Below are 19,891 nucleotides of genomic sequence, written 5' to 3'. Positions count from 1 at the left end.
AAAATATTTTGGAGGGGTGCATGGGTGGCTCAGTCGGTTAAGCGTCCAACTCTTGATTTTGGCTAGGGTCATGATCTCAGGGTTGTGAAATCAAGCCCCGCTTCAGGCTCCACGCTCAGCCTGGAGTCGGCTTGAGGTTCTCTCTCCCTCTCCCTCTGCTCCTCCCCTGCTCATGCTCTCTAATAAATAAATAAAATCTTTTTTAAAAATTAAAAATAATTAATTGATTAAATATTTTGGAGATATTTCTATATTGACACATAAAGATTTGCAACTTTCCTCTATAAATTATACATAATACTCCATTTTATAGTTATACCATAATTTATTTAACCAGATCCCTACTGGCTAATATCCAGGTTGTTTCAAATATTTTGCTACTTCAAATAAATGTTACAATGAACATCTTTGTGCATATACATAAAAGTTCATCTGTAGAAAAATCCCAGGAGAGTGAATTTTGGGTTGAAGATTCTGTTTATTTTAAATTATTACAGATATTGGCAACTACCTTCCAAAAAAGTTGGAAGAGTATATTTCCACCAGTAACACATGAGAGTTCTTGTTTTTCCATGCCTTTGTCAATATGCACTTTTCAGTGACAAACTAGTAGAATAATATCTTATTGTAATTTGAATTTGCATTTATCCTGTGAGCACACTGGGTATGTCTCCAATGTTTAAATATTTTAATTTCCTTTTCAAAGCTGGTTATAGGTCATCTGCTCCAAAGACGGTTACTGATATTTGAATTGTTTCTGAAGATTTATGCTTGGTTCTCCTGTAGATTATTCTGCAGTAGTTGAAACTGGCAATATATGCTTCTTTGAAATTCAATACAGCTGAGCATAAAAGTCGAGCTGTTTATCAAAGAAAAATCTATCAGTGCTGACATTTTTCATTACTGTGGTGAGGAGTTGGAGGTGAGATGGGAGAAGTCCACACCTCTGTCACATTATCTCAAATGAGGTTTGACGAGATTTTGCCTGGAAAACTATGAACAGAAATTCTACATCTCATACCTTGGTCCAAAACTTGAGTTAAAAATACTTCCAAAATTGGAATATGAATTTAAGAGTTGACAGACCTAAATGTTGAAACCTCTCTGAACAATGCCAAGTTCTCAAATGCCTCAGATAATTAGCAGACAGATAGCAAAAGAACATCCCTAATTTTTCTTCTAAAGAAGATCTTCTGAAATTGATCCAGGCAGAGACATTTGTGTCCTAGAAAATGTCTGGCTTTCATTCTCCATATTCCTTCAAAAGCATTCTACCGTCTAGTTTTAATTTTCAACAGAGGGTTTTCCAAACATGGGAAATAAAAGAACATGAAGCAAAAGCAAACAATCACTATATAAATATAAGAAGAAAACATTTATTTCATCAGTCTGAAACAGACTGTCTTCTAATACCAAAAGTAAATCCTTTACTTTTACTCTTCCATCAGCTATTTCAAACGAAATATAAAACACATATTTATAAATGCTATTTAGGGTGTTATAGGTATGCCTGCTTTAGAAAAAAGGTTTTAGGGGCGCCTGGGTGGCTCAGTCGGTTAAGCATCTGCCTTCAGCTCAGGTCATGATCCCAGCGTCCTGGGACAGGGCTCTCTGCTTAGTGGGGAGCCTGCTTCTCTCTCTCCCTCTACTGTTCCCCCTGCTTGTGCTCTCTCGCTCTGTCAAATAAATAAATAAAATCATTTTTAAAAAAAGGTTTTAAAAATCTATTGCTTATTTATGGGTTTTATAACACCTACTTACAAAAATGTGAGATTATAAATAAACATAACCAAAAAATCACATACCTTCATACACACACAAATACCATAGTCTATCCTCCAAAGTGGGTGATTTGACAGGATTTAGTTGTTTGAATTTGTCATTGGGAATTTTATTCACAATTAATATCATGCAATTTTATATCCTCAACTATGGCTAGTATTCATCCTTTATAAGTGGCAAAGGGATTGCTTTCTTCAGCTACCCTCTTCTCTCTCTCTATTCCCCACATTAGCCTAACTTTCCACATAATCCCTGGCCATGTAATCCTATATAGAAATGTACACGTAAATATGTCTACATATGTCAGTATTATTGGTAACTTTACAAAAGAGGATCTTACACTTCCCATGACTTGCTCTTCTCTCTCAAAAATACTTTGTCGAAATCACTGCAAGTCAAGAGATGCAGCACTGAATCATTACTTCTAATGAGGTTTTTGCACTACAAACACATGGCCTTACATACTGGTGCCTTCCTTTCTATGGGAAAGAGTCCAAGGGCTGGAATTGCTGGGCCAAAAAGTATACATATTTTTAAAAATTTAATAGATGTTGGCAGATGGATTTGCCAAGACCTATAACAGCTCATATTTCTCCCAGCCATGAGAGTAATCCTTTCCCTCAATCACCACCAGTAATAGTTATCATAGTTCTTTTCCATTTCTGTCAGTCTAGTGTAAAATGACATTTTATTTTTACTTTAATTTGAATTTCCGTTACTAATAATGAATTTGAGAATCTTTTTATAAATTTGTTAGCCATTTGGATTCACTGTTCTTTGCCCATTTTTCAACTGAGTTGGTTTTTTTTTAAGATTTTATTTATTTATTTGACAGAGAGAGACAATGAGAGAGGGAACACAAGCAGGGGGAGTGTGAGAGGGCAGGGGGAGTGGGAGAGGGAGAAGCAGGCTTCCTGCTGAGCAGGGAGCCCTATGCAGGGTTTGATCCCAGGACCCTGCAATCATGACCTGAGCCTAAGGCAGACACTTAACGACTGAGCCACTCAGGTGCCCCAAGTTCTTCCTTTTTTTGTCAAATGTTTAGCTATTTGGACAAATCAATTACAAGTATTTTGTCCTAAATTGAATGTCTATTGTTTTATTTATGAGATCTTTTGTCATATCAAGGTTCTTAGCTTTTAAAATATAAATTTCAATATGTCTCTTTTCTTTTTTTTTTTAGAATTTTATTTATTTGAGAGAGAGAGAAAAAAAAACACGAATGGGGGAGGGGCAGAGGGAGAAGCAGGCTTCCCACTGAGCAGGGAGCCTGATGTGGGGCTCCATCCCAGGACCCTGAGATCATGACCTGAGCCAAAGGCAGATGCTTAACCAACTGAGCCACCCAGGCACCCCTATCTCTCTTTTCTTTTATAGCTTCTGGATTTCTATAGCTTTTGGAAGAGATGATTCTCAGTCTATAGATTTTATACATTTAGTTTTTAGATTTTCTTGTAAGACTTATGCAATTCTATTTTACCATGTAAGCTTTTCAGCCATCTAGAATTTATATTTAAATGTAGAATAAGATAAGGATCCACTTTTCTTTTCTTCCAGATGTATAGTCAGTTGTCCAAATACCATTAAATAATTGATCCATTTCCCACTAAAATGAGCTACCACTTTAAAAATACATTAAACTATCGTCTACACTGGGCTCTTTTTCTTCATTCTTTATTCTCTTCTTTTACGAATACCACATGACTGAGACACAATAGCTTTATTATACATACTAATATCCAGTAAGATAAGACCTCTCATTATTCTTCCTTTGTGTATTTTCTTGGCTATCCTGGGGCATTTATTCTTCAGTAGGGACTTTAACCTCCTTTTAAAAATGCCCCCAAAGAATTCCAATTCTAATTTTAGTATATTATGTTTATACATCCATTAGGTGTATGTACTTAATGTTTGTTGTATTAAGTATTCCTATCCAATAGGTATGCCTTTCCATTTGTTTGAATCTTATTTAATTTCTTTCAGTAAAAAAAAAAAAAATGAGAGGGCGAGGGAGAGAGAGAATCTTAAGCAGGCTCCATACCCAGCATGGAGCCTGACATAGGGCTCGATCTCACAACCCTAAAATCACAACCTGAGCAGAAATCAAGAGTTGGACGCTTAAACAACTGAGCCACAAGGAGCCCCTTTCTGTAAAATTTTACATTTTTGGGGCGCCTGGGTGGCTCAGTTGGTTAAGCGACTGCCTTCGGCTCAGGTCATGATCCTGGAGTCCTGGGATCGAGTCCCGCATCGGGCTCCCTGCTCGGCAGGGAGTCTGCTTCTCCCTCTGACCCTCTCCTATCTCATGCTCTCTCTATCTCATTCTCTCTCTCAAATAAATAAAAATAAAATCTTTAAAAAAAATAAATAAAATTTTACATTTTTTATAGAGATACTTTGTCTTATTATATTTATTCTTAAGTATTTTATATTTTGACTATAAGTAGGAAAATTTTCCCATTACTACGTATTTCGTTAAAGTAGATAAAATCTCTTACTTTATAAAAAATTTATCTTATATCCATGCCCTTATCAAATTCTGCTTTTTAAATACAGTAATATTTACTAGGGCATCTTGACTTTTCTAGGTGTATAATAATATCATCAGCAAAAAAAAAAAAAAATTTATGTTTTTTCTCAAAGTTTATATCTGTTTTCTTACCTTCCACATTCACTAGCATCTCCAAGATAATGTTAAGTATAATGGTAATAGTGAATATCCCTATCTAGTAACTAATTTTTTTTTTAAGATTTTATTTATTTTTGACAGAGAGAGAGAGTGTACAAACAGGGGAAGAAGCAGGCAGAGGGAGGGGAAGAAGCAGGCAGAGGGAGAGGGAGAAGCAGGTTCCCCACCGAGCAGGGAGCCCGATGCGGGGCTCGATCCCAGGACCCTGGGATCATGACCTGAGCCAAAGATAGACGCCCAACCGTCTGAGCCACCCAGGCGCCCCCTCTAGTAACTAGTTTAATTAGAATAGTTTTCATGTTGTTAAATTCAAAGTATTTGCTGAGTGGCTTTATATTTTTATATTTCATTATTTTACTATTTTACTCCGTAATTTTATTAGAAATGACTAATGTGGGCGCCTGGGTGGCTCAGTTGGTTAAGCGACTGCCTTCGGCTCAGGTCATGCTCCTGGAGTCCCGGGATCGAGTCCCGCATCGGGCTCCCTGCTTGGCGGGGAGTCTGCTTCTCCCTCTGACCCTCCTCCCTCTCATGCTGTCTCTCATTCTCGCTCTCAAATAAATAAAATCTTAAAAAAAAAAAAAAGGAATGACTAATGTTTTCTACCAAATGTTAAGCATCTATTGATACAATTAAAATTTTTTTCTTCAATGTGTTGACACAATAAATTATGTTGATGGATTTCCTGATATTCAACAACTCCTAAAAATCTGCTCTGTAAAATGCACTGCAGATATTATTTGATAAAATTTATTAAGAATTACCCTCTACATTCCTTAGAAAGAATAATACATGGTTTTATTTGTTGGCCATCTTTCACAGGTTTTGTTTTAAAGTTATTTTGGCTTTATAAAATTAATTTGAAAGATTTCCTTCAATTCAAATAATATTGTATGGTTACCCAATCTTTAAAGATTAGCTAGATCTTGGTTATGAAAGCATCTGATCATGGTGCCTTTCTCAATTTTAAAGTTATAATCACCTTTCTTATATTATCTCTAAGATTTAATCTACTTTTAGGTCACTTTAAACCTACTGTTTTATTTTGTTAAGGAATTATTTATTTGTTTCTAGGTTTTTCAAATTTATTACCCTAAAGTTACATGCACCTTTATATTAGAATTATTTTAAACTTTTCTCTTTGATTATTTTTTTATTATTAATATTTACCTTTTTTCTCTTTTCCTTAATCAGGGTTGTAAAGTACTCATCTATTTTATGGGTATATGAAAAATTACTTTGGGATCTGTTTATCCTTTTCCCTTAATTTTGTTATTCATTAATTTCAGATTTTATTTTTTATAAAATGACTTTGTTACACTTTGTTTTTCATTTTCTAATTTCTTAGGTGGAGTCATTATTCCATCTATTTGGTGTTCTTCTTTTACTAATAATGGCATTAAAAGCTAAAAATGGGGGCTCCTGGGTGGCTCAGTCATTAAGCATCTGACTTCAGCTCAGGTCATGATCCCAGGGTCCTGGGATCGAGCCGCACATCAGGCTCTCTCCTCCGCGGGAAGCCTGCTTCTCCCTCTCCCACTCCCCCTGCTTGTGTTACCTCTCTCTCTGTGTCTCTCTCTGTCAAATAAATAAATAAAATCTTTAAAAAAAAAAAAAAAAAGCTAAAAATGTTCCCCTGAAAATATTTTCTTCTGATCATATTTTGATGACTTCCAAAAGTTTACTTAAATGTGAAATGTCCTCCTTTTCATTGTTTTCAATATAATTTGTAGTTTCCCTTTTAATATTCTATGTGATCCAAAGTTTATCTAGAAACATGCTTATTCATTTCCAAAGAGATTAATATTTTAGGCCAACTTTTTATTATTTTTCTTCAATTTTACTGAATTTAATCAGAGATTCTGAACTACAAAATTTCAACCTTAAAAATCATTGAAGTTTTCTGAGAGCAAGTACAGTAAAAGAACAAGACCTATTTTGTAAATGTTCTGTGAACGTAGACCAAAAAAGTTTATTGTCCCTTAGAAGGATGTAGATTTAATATACATCTATTAAATACAGTTTACTGATTGTATCATTCCTTCCTATATGTCTTTTTTCTGTTTTTAACTAGACTTGTCCAATTCTGGAAGAGGAATATTTTGTCTTCCACATTAATTTAATTTTTTTCAAATTTTGCCTCCATTCCTAAAATATTTTGCTTTGTATGGTTAGCTGCTATGCTATTTGGTGCAAATTTAGAAATGTAATATAGTCTTCATGAACTGTTCCTTTCATTATTACATAATGTAACTCTTCAATGCATTTAACCTTAAATTGGACCTTGTCTGTTATTAATATTGTCATTTGTTGCATAAAACAAATTGCATGCATATATCACAAAACAGATGTTCCAGGTCTTACACAGAATGGCCAAAGAATGCCCTCCTTCTGGGAAAGGCATTCTATGAGCTACTCTCCATAGAAGTCTTTATACTGTTTAACTAGAATGACATAAAGCCATGCATGTTCTAGGAACAGTGTTCCTGAGTGGTCAGATGTTCACTGAAACACTATCCAGATGGCAGCAGGTATTATGGTTGGTTTTTACTTTTAGACAATAACAGATTCTTGTTTCAGAGGTCATGCTGACCCAATGCAGCCTGTAATCCCACCAATAAGACCTTCTCTCCTTGTTTTTATCTTTATGTGACTGGACTAAATAACAGCTGCAAAGTTCCACCACACACTCCTTTTTTCTTTTTATTTGAATTCATCTCATATCTCTTTGTTCAATCTTTCATTTTAGTTGTTAACATGGCCTAAACGAGGTTTTATTTTCTTGCAAATAGCATATAGCTACATTTTATTTGTAGCCCAATCTACACTCTCAGTCAACTATGTCCCTAACTACTTTCCCCTACCAAGTTGCTCTGCTTCACCTCTACTTTTCCCTCAATGCCAATAAGATGAGGCCCACAGAATATCTTCATTCCCCTTTCCTCTCCTCCTTGACCTTCCGCCCCCAGTGAGAACCATGGAATGTTTCTACTTCCCCCCACCACTCACCACAATCACCAACTCCTAGGCTTTTCTGAGTTAGTATAGTAAATATTAAAAATTTCAAACTAGGGGCGCCTGGGTGGCTCAGTTGGTTGGGCGACTGCCTCCGGCTCAGGTCATGATCCTGGAGTCCCTGGATCGAGTCCCGCATCGGGCTCCCTGCTCAGCAGGGAGTCTGCTTCTCCCTCTGACCCTCCCCCCTCTCATGTGCTCTCTCTCATTCTCTCTCTCTCAAATAAATAAATAAAATCTTAAAAAAAAAAAATTCAAACTAAAACACTTCTGCACAGCAAAGAAAAAAATCTACAAAAATGAAAAAGCAACCTACAGAATGGAAGGAAATATTTTCAAACCATATGTCTGATAAAGGGTTATCCAAAATATATAATGAACTCAAAGCACTCAACAGGAAAAAAAAAAACAAACACAAAATAAAAAGCTCAAATAGCCCAATTTAAAAATGGGCAAAGGATCTGAATAGACAGTTCTCCAAAAAAGACATGCAAATGGTCAAGAGGCATATGAAAATGTACTCAACAGCACTAATCATCAGAGCAATGCAAATCAAAACCACAAAGAAATATCACCTCATACCTATTAGGATGTCTATTACCAATAAAACAAAAGATAACATTGTTAGTGAGGATGTGGAGAAAATGAAATCTTTCTATACTGTGGGTGGGAATGTAAATTGATGCAGCCTCTGTGGAAAACAGTATGGGAATTCTTCAAAAAATTAAAAATAGAAATACTGTATGATCCAGCAATCTCATGTTTGGGCATATATTGAGAAGACTCAAAATCGGGATCTCGAAGAGATAATCTGTATTTACATGTTCATTGCAGCATTATTGACAATAGTCAAGACGTGGAAGCAACCTGAATGTCCAATGACATATGACTGGATAAAGAAAAATATTATGAAGCCTTTAAAAAAGAAAGAAATCCCGTCCTATGTGACACCATGGATGAACCCAGAGGATATTACACTAAGTGAAACAAGCCAGACACAAAAGAACAAATACTACATGGTCCCCAAAATCACAAAAATAAAAACTAAAAATAAAAAGGACAGGAGGAAACTTTTGGAGGTGATGGACATGTTTATGGTACTGATTATGGTGATGATTTCACAGGTGTGTACCTCGAAATCCATCAAGTTGTATACATTAAATATTTATACTCAATAAAGTGGTTTAAAAACAAAGAAAAGAAGCACTTACAGGGCAGGAGAAACACCATATTCACGAAGGTAGAATTCTTTGTGTGAGGTTTATTCCCTGCTCTTAAGACTTACCAGTTAGGAAAAAAAGAGAAGAAAAGAAAAGAAAAAGAGAGAGAGGGAGGGAGGGAGAGGGAAAGGGAGGGAGGGAAGGAAGGAAGGAAGGAAGGAGGGAGGGAGGGAAGGAAGGAAGGAAGGAAGGAAGGAAGGAAGGAAGGAAGGAAGGAAGGAAGGAAAGAAATTTCCTTAAAGCATATTCTTCCTATTTCAAAAATCTTGCAGAGTACTTATGGATCACATTTCAAGATAATAAATTCTATTCAGATAGATGTGTAGATGGAAACATGAAAGAAGGAAAGAAGAAAGGAAGAAGGGAGGAAGGGACATTTATTGATGCCCACCACTGTTGCCTTACCTCTTTATTTTCTCCATCTTAAGATTTCCGTTTTGGTTCAATCATTGTTCAGTCATTTTCACAGGGCTTTTTTAAAGGTGCATTCTTATTTATGTTCACCTATCTGTCTCTCTATCATTCAGGCCAATGATACCTTACTTCAGAATACCTTAGCTTGCAGCTCTCTGACTGAGGCTATTCCACTATCTGTCAGCTTTCAGGAAATTAATTTTAAAGATTAGACAGGATGCCATTGTCCAATGCTTCACTGATATTTGCTTTCGTTGGTTGGTTGTTCTTCCTGCCTAGAGGCTCATAATATTCTCTTCATTATTCAAAGTTCCAGGATTTTACTAGTACTAGGTCTTTTCTTACCAGTAAAGCCTGTAATTCGGGCAGTCCTTACAACCTACAATCTCAGGAATGTATTTACTTCAGGTAAATGTCTTTCTAGTATTTGTTTAAATCTGCTTCTCTTCCATCTGGTCTTTTTTCACTTCAGAAATGCCAATTACTGCCATGGTAGGAATCCTCAGAACATACATCCAAGTTGCCTACATTTTTTTTTTTCCAGTATTAGAATTTTTCTTCCACACCCCTCACCTTGCAGATAAGGGATGCAGCACCCCAGGGGTCCCTGCTTGCAGGCACAGGCCCTGCCCTGCGGGGGAAGATGGGGCAGCCAGCAATAGCTGTGAGAAGTCGGCTGCCGGCTTCCTACTCCACCACGCAGAGCAAGATTTGCTTAAAACGTCCCGCAGTCACTCTGAAGAAGCCCGGCTAGACCGGGGCTGCAGCTGGTTCCAGAACCTCGGCGACGGTTTCAAGGAAGCTTCCAGAAAAGCTGCTCCGCCTGAGCTCCCCCGGGACAGGACACCCCGCTGCAGTCCCCAGCACAGCACCCTGCGGGATCCCCAGCGCCCGAAGCTGATTTCACCGACCAGTCTTAGGCGGGACGCACGTCCGGTGCAGGCGGCGAGGCGGCGGGGTCGGCCTGGCCCTCCCAGTGTGGCCTCTGGCTCCGTCACCCCGAGGACGCAGGCCGCGCGCTGGGGGCCAGGGGGCAGGCGGGGTGCGCCCAGGTTCTCCCAGGGAACCATGTCCTGCACGCGGGGCGAGCCTCCGGGACCGCCGGCCCAGGGATGCTGGTCCATGCCAGCCAGCCCTCCAGCGCCCTCGCCCAAGCCTGCGGGGCAGCTGCGGCCGGGCCCGCTCCCGGGCTCCCCGCCGCCGCCGCTGCTCTTCAGTCCCTTACCAAGGGCCCAGGTGGGCGGCCTGCACCGTCTCCGACTGCCCGGTTCCCAGCTGGAGCCACAGCCGGGTGGCCCTACCCATCGCTGCTCGCTCCTCCTCACGCAGCGAGTGAGAAAGGCCAGGGCCGTGAGGATGATGGTGCGACGGACGGTGGTGACCACGGTCACCTCGAAGCCGAAGGCCTCCTTGGGGGCACGCGTTGCACACAGAGGTCACCGAAGACCACCCGGCGACGCTCCCCCTCCGGGTACAGGTGAGGAGGCCATACCGTACCATCTGGTGGGCTGAGAGCACTGGAACACGTGACAGCCCCGGGACACGGCCTCCTCTGTGCGCACGCGCCTGTGCGGTTCCGCGCAGGCGCCTGTGCGGTTCCGCGCGTGCTCTCGGCCTCACCCGGCGGCTGGGGCTCTGGCTGCCCCCGGGCTGCCCACAGCCGCGGTTTCCCTTTGCGCTGTGAGGTTGTTCGTGCCGCCGCTCAAGCCACCGACCAACCCAAGCATCAATAACAACCATCCTTATCTTCAGTTGACCTGCATGGTTGTTTAATGCAGGAATAGAGCTGTCAAATTCAAAGAAGCCTTGTATCTGCTGCATGTAACAGCAGTTCTTTTGTTTCTTTAAATCATTCTTCTGCTCGGGGCGCCTGGGTGGCTCAGTCGTTAAGCGTCTGCCTTCAGCTCAGGTCATGGTCCCGGGGTCCTGGGATCGAGCCCCGCATCGGGCTCCCTGCTCTGCGGGGAGCCTGCTTCTCCCTCTCCCCCTCCCACTGCTGTGTTCCCTCTCTCGCTGTGTCTCTCTCTGTCAAATAAATAAATAAAATCTTTTTTAAAAAAAATCATTCTTCTGCTTTTCTAACAATTATCTTGCACTGGACTTGTGCTGTAGTTTTTCTGCCTGTTTTTCCCCCTCACCTATGAGACCCTTAGACTGTTATGTATCTTTGACAGCTCATTGGGACCCGGTCATGGTGTGGAGAGCTCTGAATGGCTAGGCTCTCCTGGGTGCTGGAAGGAGAAGAAGCCTCTGCCTGGAAGGCCTGTGAGTCTGGAAACCCCCATAGGCTCTCCCTGTAAAGAGAAAAGGAACCAAAATCAGGTAACCATTTTCCCCAGAGCCCTACTGCTATCCATCCTTTTCCTCAATGTTTGTTTGTTTTTAATGAATTAATAAATGAACTTTCTGAGCTTTATCTTTTGTAGCAAGATAAACTGAGGTTCCACATTATAGTGTTTCCAGGCCTTCGGGAAATAAGTGGTTCTTAACTTTTGGGGGATAACAGACATGGGTGAGAAACTGAACAAAGCTAGACAATCTTTCTCTAGAAGGAAAATGCTCTCATGTATATTCAGAGAGTTGCCAGATCTCCGAAGTCCATGAACTTCAAGTTAAGAGATCTCCAAAGAGCTACAGTCCTATCATTCCTCTGCTTTTCAGACTACAAACAGCAGGATCACTGAAACTGCTCTTAAACCTTGGCCTTCCTGAACATTTGCTGCTGTGCTCCCAGAAACAGTCTTATCCATTCCACTGAGCAGAACCCTTCCTTTGGCTGAATGAAGGGGTTATAAGCTATGGCGACAAAAGAGCTAGTACTTAACGCTTGAACTTTAAAAACTCACCCCCCCCCCTTGTAAGTTTCTAGAAAGATCTAGAAACCAAAAGCCTTCCATAGTAAAGGGACACCTTTAGATGACTAAAGACAAGGGAGCTCTGTGAGATCCCTTTTGTAAGAGCACTCACCCCATTCTTGAGAACCCCACCCTCATAACCTAATCACCTCCCAAAGGCCCCACCTCCTGATGCTTTTGCCTTGGGGGTGAGGATTTCAACATATGTATTGAAAACTCAATTCTTATTCATAACTCAATAATGAATTGAATTCATAACTCAATTTATATGGTCAGCTGAGACCATAGAGCTCAGTATGAAGAGAGAAAAAAAATAGAAGACTGAGCCTGTCATGTCAGTTACAATTATGAGGAGCCAACTAATTTTAAAACCTCACTAAATTATTCTTTTAATCATGTAGATTAGGCTAGGTAGTCTCTAAGTTCTCTTCCATTTATAAAATTTTCTCTATTTGATTCATGATCTAAAATTCTATTTTTCTGTATCACATATTGCTCTATGAATCAAATTATGAAGTCTTTAGAAATAGTAGCTGTGACTTAAACATATCTTTACCTCCCATAGAATCTATGGAAATGTCACACACAGAATAGCCATTAACACATTGGTCATTCGATATTGTAGTCTATGGATTTCTCCCATATTCACTTAATTATTTCAATAATTGGCATTACCCACAACCACAAAGGTGATATTTCTGGCAGGTGAAAGGGTGAAGATACTACTTCTTATTGACGTTCATTTACTCTTTTACATATAAACCATTTATTTATCCTTTTAATTTATCAAACACTGGCAGCTCCATCTATTTCATATGACTTTATGGAGTTACTACACCTATTCACAATTATTACTTTTTCTTAAAGAATTAGTTTGGCTATGAGACTTGGACCAGGGAAATTTCTGGGGAGTAATAATCAACTGCAAGGAATTGGTGACCCAAAATAAGATGGTCATTAATTTTGTTGAAATGCCAAACCTCATACCTGAAAATGGTGGGCAAAATCAGCAAATAGTTAACTTTTAATAGATAGCACACTTTTATTGCTGTTCATATAGAGATTTTACTGAATGTTCACAATCCAACAAAAATAGCTTCTTAGCATTCCACCCAATAGGGCAAATAATCTTTATTAGTTTCATATCCAGAGACTATTTAAAGGGTTTAAATCTAATTTAGGACTTACTAGCTTGGTGGTTTTTTGTTTTTTGTTTTTTGGTTTGGTGTTAACATAAGTATTTTAATTTTGTACAGCAATGGTATAGACTGAAAAGAGAATGTAATAAAGGATTCAGGTTATGGTCTTGGTCACACTGGAAAGCAGCTGTTGCTTATGAAGCCCCTGATCCCTACGTACTCTTTGGGAATAATAAATTTCCACTCTAGAAAATAGTATAAACTCTGATGACATAAGGAATTTTTAGAGAATTCTCTTCCTCGGAAAACATCTCACAAAGACATAATGTTATTTCTAGAATGCTGTATATCTAGTGATAGAAACCCTTATGTTTGCTTTACTAACTAAATCTGTTAAAACACAGTGGTTCCTCCTTATCCACAGGGAATATGTACCAAGATCCCCAGCAGATGCCCGAAACCACGGACTGTATCGAACCCTATTTGTACTCTGTTTTTTCCTATACACACATACCTATGATAAATTTTAATTTATAAATTAGGCACCATAAAGATTAACAACAATAACTAATAAGAGGGCAATTATAACAATATACTGTAATAAAGATTATGTAACTGTGGTCTCTCAAAATATCTTCTTATAATGTACTCACCCTTCATCTTGTAATGAGATGAGATGATAAAATGCCTACATGATTAGATGAGGGCAAATAAATGCCGCAGGCTTTGTGACATGGTATTGGGCTACTCTAACCTTCTGACCACATGTCAGAAGGAGGATCATCAGCTTCCAGACCACAGTTGGCCACAGAAAGCAAAACTGCAGATGAGTTTATTACAGATATGTCTGTAGAGACAAAGGTCACAGATTTGAGTCAGAAATTATGGATGGTGAGTTTAAGATTATAGTGCTGGTGTGGACATTATAAGGCTTGGTGAGTAAATGTAATTCCTATAGCAAACATATTCTAATAAATATAATTTACTTTAACCAACCTAAAATAAGCCAGTGCAACTTCACATAAGAAACAATGATAGCAAACACACAGTACATTCTATGTGTGGTTACATTCTACATGTGGTTACGTTCTGTAACCACATTTAAAGTTAGAACATCTCCAAGTTAGAAATCAATGGTCCTTAAAACTATTAAACAAGGGGCGCCTGGGTGGCTCAGTTGGTTAAACGACTGCCTTCGGCTCAGGTCATGATCCTGGAGTCCCAGGATCGAGTCCCGCATCGGGCTCCCTGCTCGGCAGGGAGCCTGCTTCTCCCTCTGACCCTCCCCCCTCTCATGTACTCTCTCTCTCTCTCATTCTCTCTGTCTCAAATAAATAAATAAAATCTTTAAAAAAAAAACAAAACTATTAAACAAAACTTATTTCAGGAAAGCTCTTTTCCACTCTTAGCAGATAGGAAAAAAACTCAATTTTATTATAAGAAGAAACTAGATGCAAATAGATATAATTTAAGTTTTATGACAGCTAGTTCTTCATTAAACGACTAATTGACACTTTTGGCTGCTAGAGTGAATTATAATCTCTAGTTAGGGCTGAATTAAAACATGAGGCTTATAACTTTCTGTTGCCGACGTAGGATGCCAACAATAATAATTATAACAATAATAACAACATTGAAAGTAGGTAACACTTACTGAGGACTTACAATGTGCCAAAATCTGAACTGTGAATATTTAATCCCCAGAACTACCTTATGAGGTGGACTCTCATTAAGACACTCATTTTACAGATGAGGAAATGACAAGGTATAGAAATTAAGGTCACAGAGCCAGGAAGAAGTGGATTCTCATCCAACCCATGCCCTTAAGAGTTAAACCGTTTGTACCTCTCATAAGTCAACAACCTGATATTCCCAAAATGTCCTTTTTTCAGACCACATTTTAATACAATGGTGCTGTTTTTAATGGGGTAATCCACACACCTGAGGTGGGGTCATCACATGTTTTTTTCCACAAAACACTACTTTCCAATCTCTTTCTCCTCCCTATACTGGTTTATTTCTCTCTCCTTTATCTCTTTTATCAATTTTTCCTTCCTTTTTTTAAACATGATTTCATTTTTTATTTGAGAGAGAGCAAATGCACACAGGAGTTGGGGCAGACTCCACACTGAGCAGGGGCCAAGATCTAGACCTGAGCCAAAGGCAGATGCTGAAGACTGAACCACCCAGATGTCCCTCAATTATTCCTTCCTTTTGCCGTTTTCTATTTTCCCTAATCTTCTCCCATTATCTTGGTCTGTACAATAAGCTCACCAGGAGCATTTAGCAATACCAAAAAACTCCTAAAATGTGATCCTTGGGGCTTTAGAGGCGGATGGTCCTTAAGCCCAAAATTGGAAAACAGAAACAGAAACTGAGAACACAGAACTGTTTTTCCTACTCCTGCTGACCCTTCAACAATGGTTTGAACTGCATGGGTCCAGTTATATACAGATTTTTTTCAATATATACAGTACAGTACTGTACATGTATTTTTCATGATTTTCTTAATAACATTTTCTTTTCCCTAGCTTATTTTATTGTAAGAATACTATATTAGTACATATTGATTTAGTTTTTAAATGTAGGTGAGGTCTGGAGCCGACGGCCAAGAAAGAATTCTTGAGACATCTTTGGTGCAAAAAGTTGGTTTTATTAAAGCATGGGAACAGGACCCGTGGGCAGAAAGAGGTGCTGCACTGGGGTTGTGAGGAATGGCTGATTATATACTTGGGAGTTGGGGGAGGTAAGGACAAAGGGAGGTGTCCAAAAGGATTTTCATATCCAAAGAAGACCCTCAGGATTCTGGAGGCCTTGCCATTGTCAAGCTAAGGTTGTTTTTCCCCCTAGCAAAGCATTAACATTAAGAGAGTTGGGGGGCGCCTGGGTGGCTCAGTCGGTTGAGCGTCTGCCTTTGGCTCAGGTCATGATCCCAGGGTCCTGGAATCAAGCCCTGCAACAGGCTCCCTGCTGGGCCGGAAGCCTGCTTCTCCCTCTCCCTCTGCGTGCCCCCCCCCACCCGCTTGTGATCTCTCTCTCTTTCTCTCTCTCTGTCAAATAAATAAATAAAATCTTAAAAAAAAAAAAAAGAGAGTTGGACGTTTCCAGAAGGAATGTCACACATATCCTATGTGGGGGCGGGGGGGGGGATGTCAGCTTGTGCTTTGTCCTCAGCTTGCCTTATGCTCCCTCATCACATAAGACACACAAAATCTGTGTTAATTGACTGTTTATGTTATCGGTAAGGCTTCGACAGTGGGCTATTAGTAGTTAAGTTCTTGAGGAATCAAAAGTTAATATTTCAACTGTGTAGGGGGTGAGGGGGTCAGTGCCCCTAACACATTTTTCAAAGGTCAGCTGCACTTTCTTATGGAAAATGCTACTCACCAACATTTATCTTGGTGTAAATTAAAAACAAAAACCTGCCTGATGTGAAGTTAATGGGCTATTTGTAAAGTTGTTTGAATTTGGGGGAGGAATACTCTGATAAAATAGAGTTTGAAGGGGTCATTGAATTGGGCTATGCCTTCTAACAGGCAAATTATTATTGCACTACATCTAAGTCAACCACCTCCCTTTATAAATGAGGATGCTAAGACCCAGAGAAGTCGTGCTCAAGGTGAAATAAACAAGATAATGGATTTGCACCAACATGGATGGAACCAGAGAGTATCATGCTAAGCAAAATAAGTCAGTCAGAGAAAGACAAATACCATATGATCTCACTCATATGTGGATTTTAAGAAACAAAACAAACAAACAAAGGGGGAAAAGAAGGGAGAGAGTATCTCCTCTCGAATTTTATTATAAGCAGTAATGAGAAACCACGCTGCTCCTTCAGCACTTTGCTTAGACATCCCCTCCTTAAATATCCCATTTCACTGCTCACAAGCTCTACCTTCCCCAGCACAGGGAACATCATTCAGCCATGTTCTTCGCCACTTTGTAATGAAGGTCGCCTTTCTTCTGGTTCCTATTAACTTACTCCTCATTTCTGCCTGAGACCTTACCAAAATTACCTTTAACGTACCAGCACTCCCTTCAGGGCAATCTAGACTTTCTAGCACGTACTTCAAAACTCTCCCAGACTCTGCCTGATACTATCTTAAAGTCACTTCCCCATGTGGAGGTATTTAGACAGCAGCACCCCACTTCTTGGTACCAAAATCTGTCTTATCAGCTTCAGCTGCCATAACAAAATACCACAGACTGTGTGACTTCAACAACAGAAATTTATTTTTTCACAGTTCTGGGGCTGGGAAGTGCAAGATCGAGGTCATTGCTCTCTTCCTGGATAATAGTCGCCTTCTTGCTACGTACTCACATGGCCCTTTTATCTGGTACATGTGGAGAGAGGGAACAACCTCTCGGATGTCTCTCTTTTTTTTTTTTAATGCTACTTAAGTCTCTGATGTCTCTTATAAGGACCCTCATTCTAGCTGATTAGAGCCCCACCCTTATGACCTCATTTACCTTAATTACTTCCTTCGAGGCCCTCTTTCCAGACGCAGCCACATTGGGGGTTAGGACTTCAATATATGTATTTGGTGGGTGACAGAAACATCCAATTCATAATATATACCTAAGCTAAAAAAAAAAAAATACAAAAAGATTCAAAGTAAAACGATGGACAAAGCCAAGACATGCTACACATCAATCAAACAAAAACTAGTTTAGCTATACTAATATCTCACAAAATACACTTTCAGATAAGAATCTTTACTAAAAATGAAACATTTCACAATGATTAAGATTCAGTTCACTGGGAATACATATTTATTGCAAATGTGATCATCTGTTAAAAGAGGATCAAAATCTGTAATGCAAAATTTGAAAAATCTAAAAGAAAAAAACAATATCCACAATCCTAGTGGGAGATTTTAGCACATCTCTTTCCGTCTGATAGAGCAAGAAGACAAAAGCAAATCAGTAAAGGGAAAGAGAACTTAAATATCGTGAAAGTGGTCTTTAAAAGGGTAAGATGGGGCGCCTGGGTGGCTCAGTGAGTTAAGCGTCTGACTTTTGATCTCAGTTCAGGTCTAGATCTCGGGGTTGTGAGTTCAAGCCTTGCATTGGGCTCCGTGCTGGACATGGAGCCTACTTTAAAAAATAAAAAATAATTAATTAATTAATTAATTAAAAGGGTAAGATGAAAGCAAAGAAAAATATAATATATGCCCTCAGTGACCCAGAATTTTTCTAGAAAATATCAGCATAAGATGTGGGGTAGTGGTGGGGGAAGAAAACAAAGTGACATGAGAACATACTAAATTATTTGTCTGGTTCAGGAAAAACATGGACATTAAAAATTTTCAGAACTCAATAGAAAATATATCTATCTATATAAACTGGGGTGCTTAAGTGAGGAGCAACCACCATAAGAATAAAAATTGAATGTATCTCTTTTAAATCCAGATAAGAAAACCTATCCAATAAATAGTGATAGTAAACTGAAGTGATAGTAAAAACGTTTGCCTTTTTAAAAAAACATTCTCAGATGGTGAGTTCTGCTAAACTTTACAGAAAAATCATTTCCCAAGTCGACCACAGGACTGGGTGAGTTTTAGGGCAGGTTATTTCACCTCTCCGCATTTTGGTTTGTTCTGTAAAATGAAGTCATTATTGCTCGTAAAGTGCTTAGCACAGTGCCCCATAGAAGGCATTCAGTAAATATTAACTTTTACCATTCTTATTGCTTTTACTACTATTGTTATTGCTGCTTCTGCTACTATTATTCATGTCTCTTTATAGTCTCCTGAGTCCCTGACATAAGGGATTCATAATAAGTCTATCAACATTTTTGAGTTTGATTTATGCAAATAGATGGAACTAGAGCTTGCAGGTGTGGGGAATGTTTCTTAGCAAGATGAGACCCAGAGAAAGAAAAGTTTGTGTTAACTCCGACGTAAGCCAAGAGTAATATTATATGGTGGCACCGCTTGCTACGGAATAGAACGCATTAGAAAGTGTCAGTTACACTGAGGAACTGATTTGGGTGTGAAAGTCAAATTCTTGCCCAGTTACTGTAAGTTAGAAAGAACAACAAGCTAAGAAGAGCTGACTCTTGTCCACGATTTGCTGGCAAGGTATCAGGAAGCACATCCCTAACTAGGTCTGGACTCCAAGACCCTACATCCTTGCCTCTGTTTAATAGGTAGCAAATCTCAATTTGAAGTGGGCTTTGCAGATAGTCATTGCTCAAGAAACATTTATTTATCAATTTATCAACTTTAATCATTTTGTCAATTTAGCAATTTCAGTCAGTTTATCAACTTATCAATTAGGTCACACATCATTTGTCACTCTTCTTCAGATACCAAGCATTTCCAAAACTGATTAGTTTATCAACATCAGATCATCATACTATGGAGACCCTACCTAATGGAGTGAAACTCAAACCAGGAATTTGTGTTATTTCTATGGACAACAAAAGAAAATTTGCTTTTATTATCAATTTCTAGAAAGATATGGTGATGTTCTACCTTTCCAGGAGCGTCACTTGAAAATTTAGTAGAATATTTATAGGAACAAGAAAGATGGACACCTGAACAGGCTGGAAAATGTATTGAGCATGAATGCCTAAGCACATAGCAAAATGTTTGGCAAGAAAAGAAATGTTAATGTGTGAAATACACAGTGGACTCAGTTATTAATTTTCCCATCAAAGTTTTACTTCAAAAAACAAACAGGGCAGACTAGTCAGTGTTTCATGATGGAAAGAGAGCATACCTTAGGAACTAGTTCAGGGAGATATTTTAGTTCCTTTGCTTTGTTTTT

The 19,891-nt window shown here is 39.0% G+C and overlaps 1 long non-coding RNA gene across 2 annotated transcripts in view; it reads right to left on the bottom strand.

Annotated features, from left to right (window-relative positions):
* Positions 1–473: 473 nt before the first annotated feature.
* The window catches only part of LOC135362736 (uncharacterized), a 39,843-nt gene continuing 20,425 nt past the window's right edge, over positions 474–19,891 (bottom strand). Inside the window, exons 6-8 of one of the 2 annotated variants that reach the window (XR_010407819.1) lie at positions 17,588–17,701; positions 9,112–11,414; positions 474–1,676 (exon numbers count right to left, since the gene is read on the bottom strand). This is a non-coding gene — a long non-coding RNA (uncharacterized LOC135362736). Of the gene's footprint in view, positions 1,677–8,843; positions 11,415–17,587; positions 17,702–19,891 lie in introns of those variants that run through there. The other variant, XR_010407821.1, reaches the window with a different exon arrangement.

The sequence above is a fragment of the Mirounga angustirostris genome, unplaced genomic scaffold (assembly GCF_029215605.1).
Source record: "Mirounga angustirostris isolate CCGP_5_RB_7025 unplaced genomic scaffold, mMirAng1.0.hap1 SCAF_1, whole genome shotgun sequence".
NCBI classification, from domain to species: Eukaryota; Metazoa; Chordata; class Mammalia; order Carnivora; family Phocidae; genus Mirounga; species Mirounga angustirostris.
Note: the sequence above shows the minus strand (reverse complement) of the source record. Positions and strands in the feature narration are given on the sequence as shown.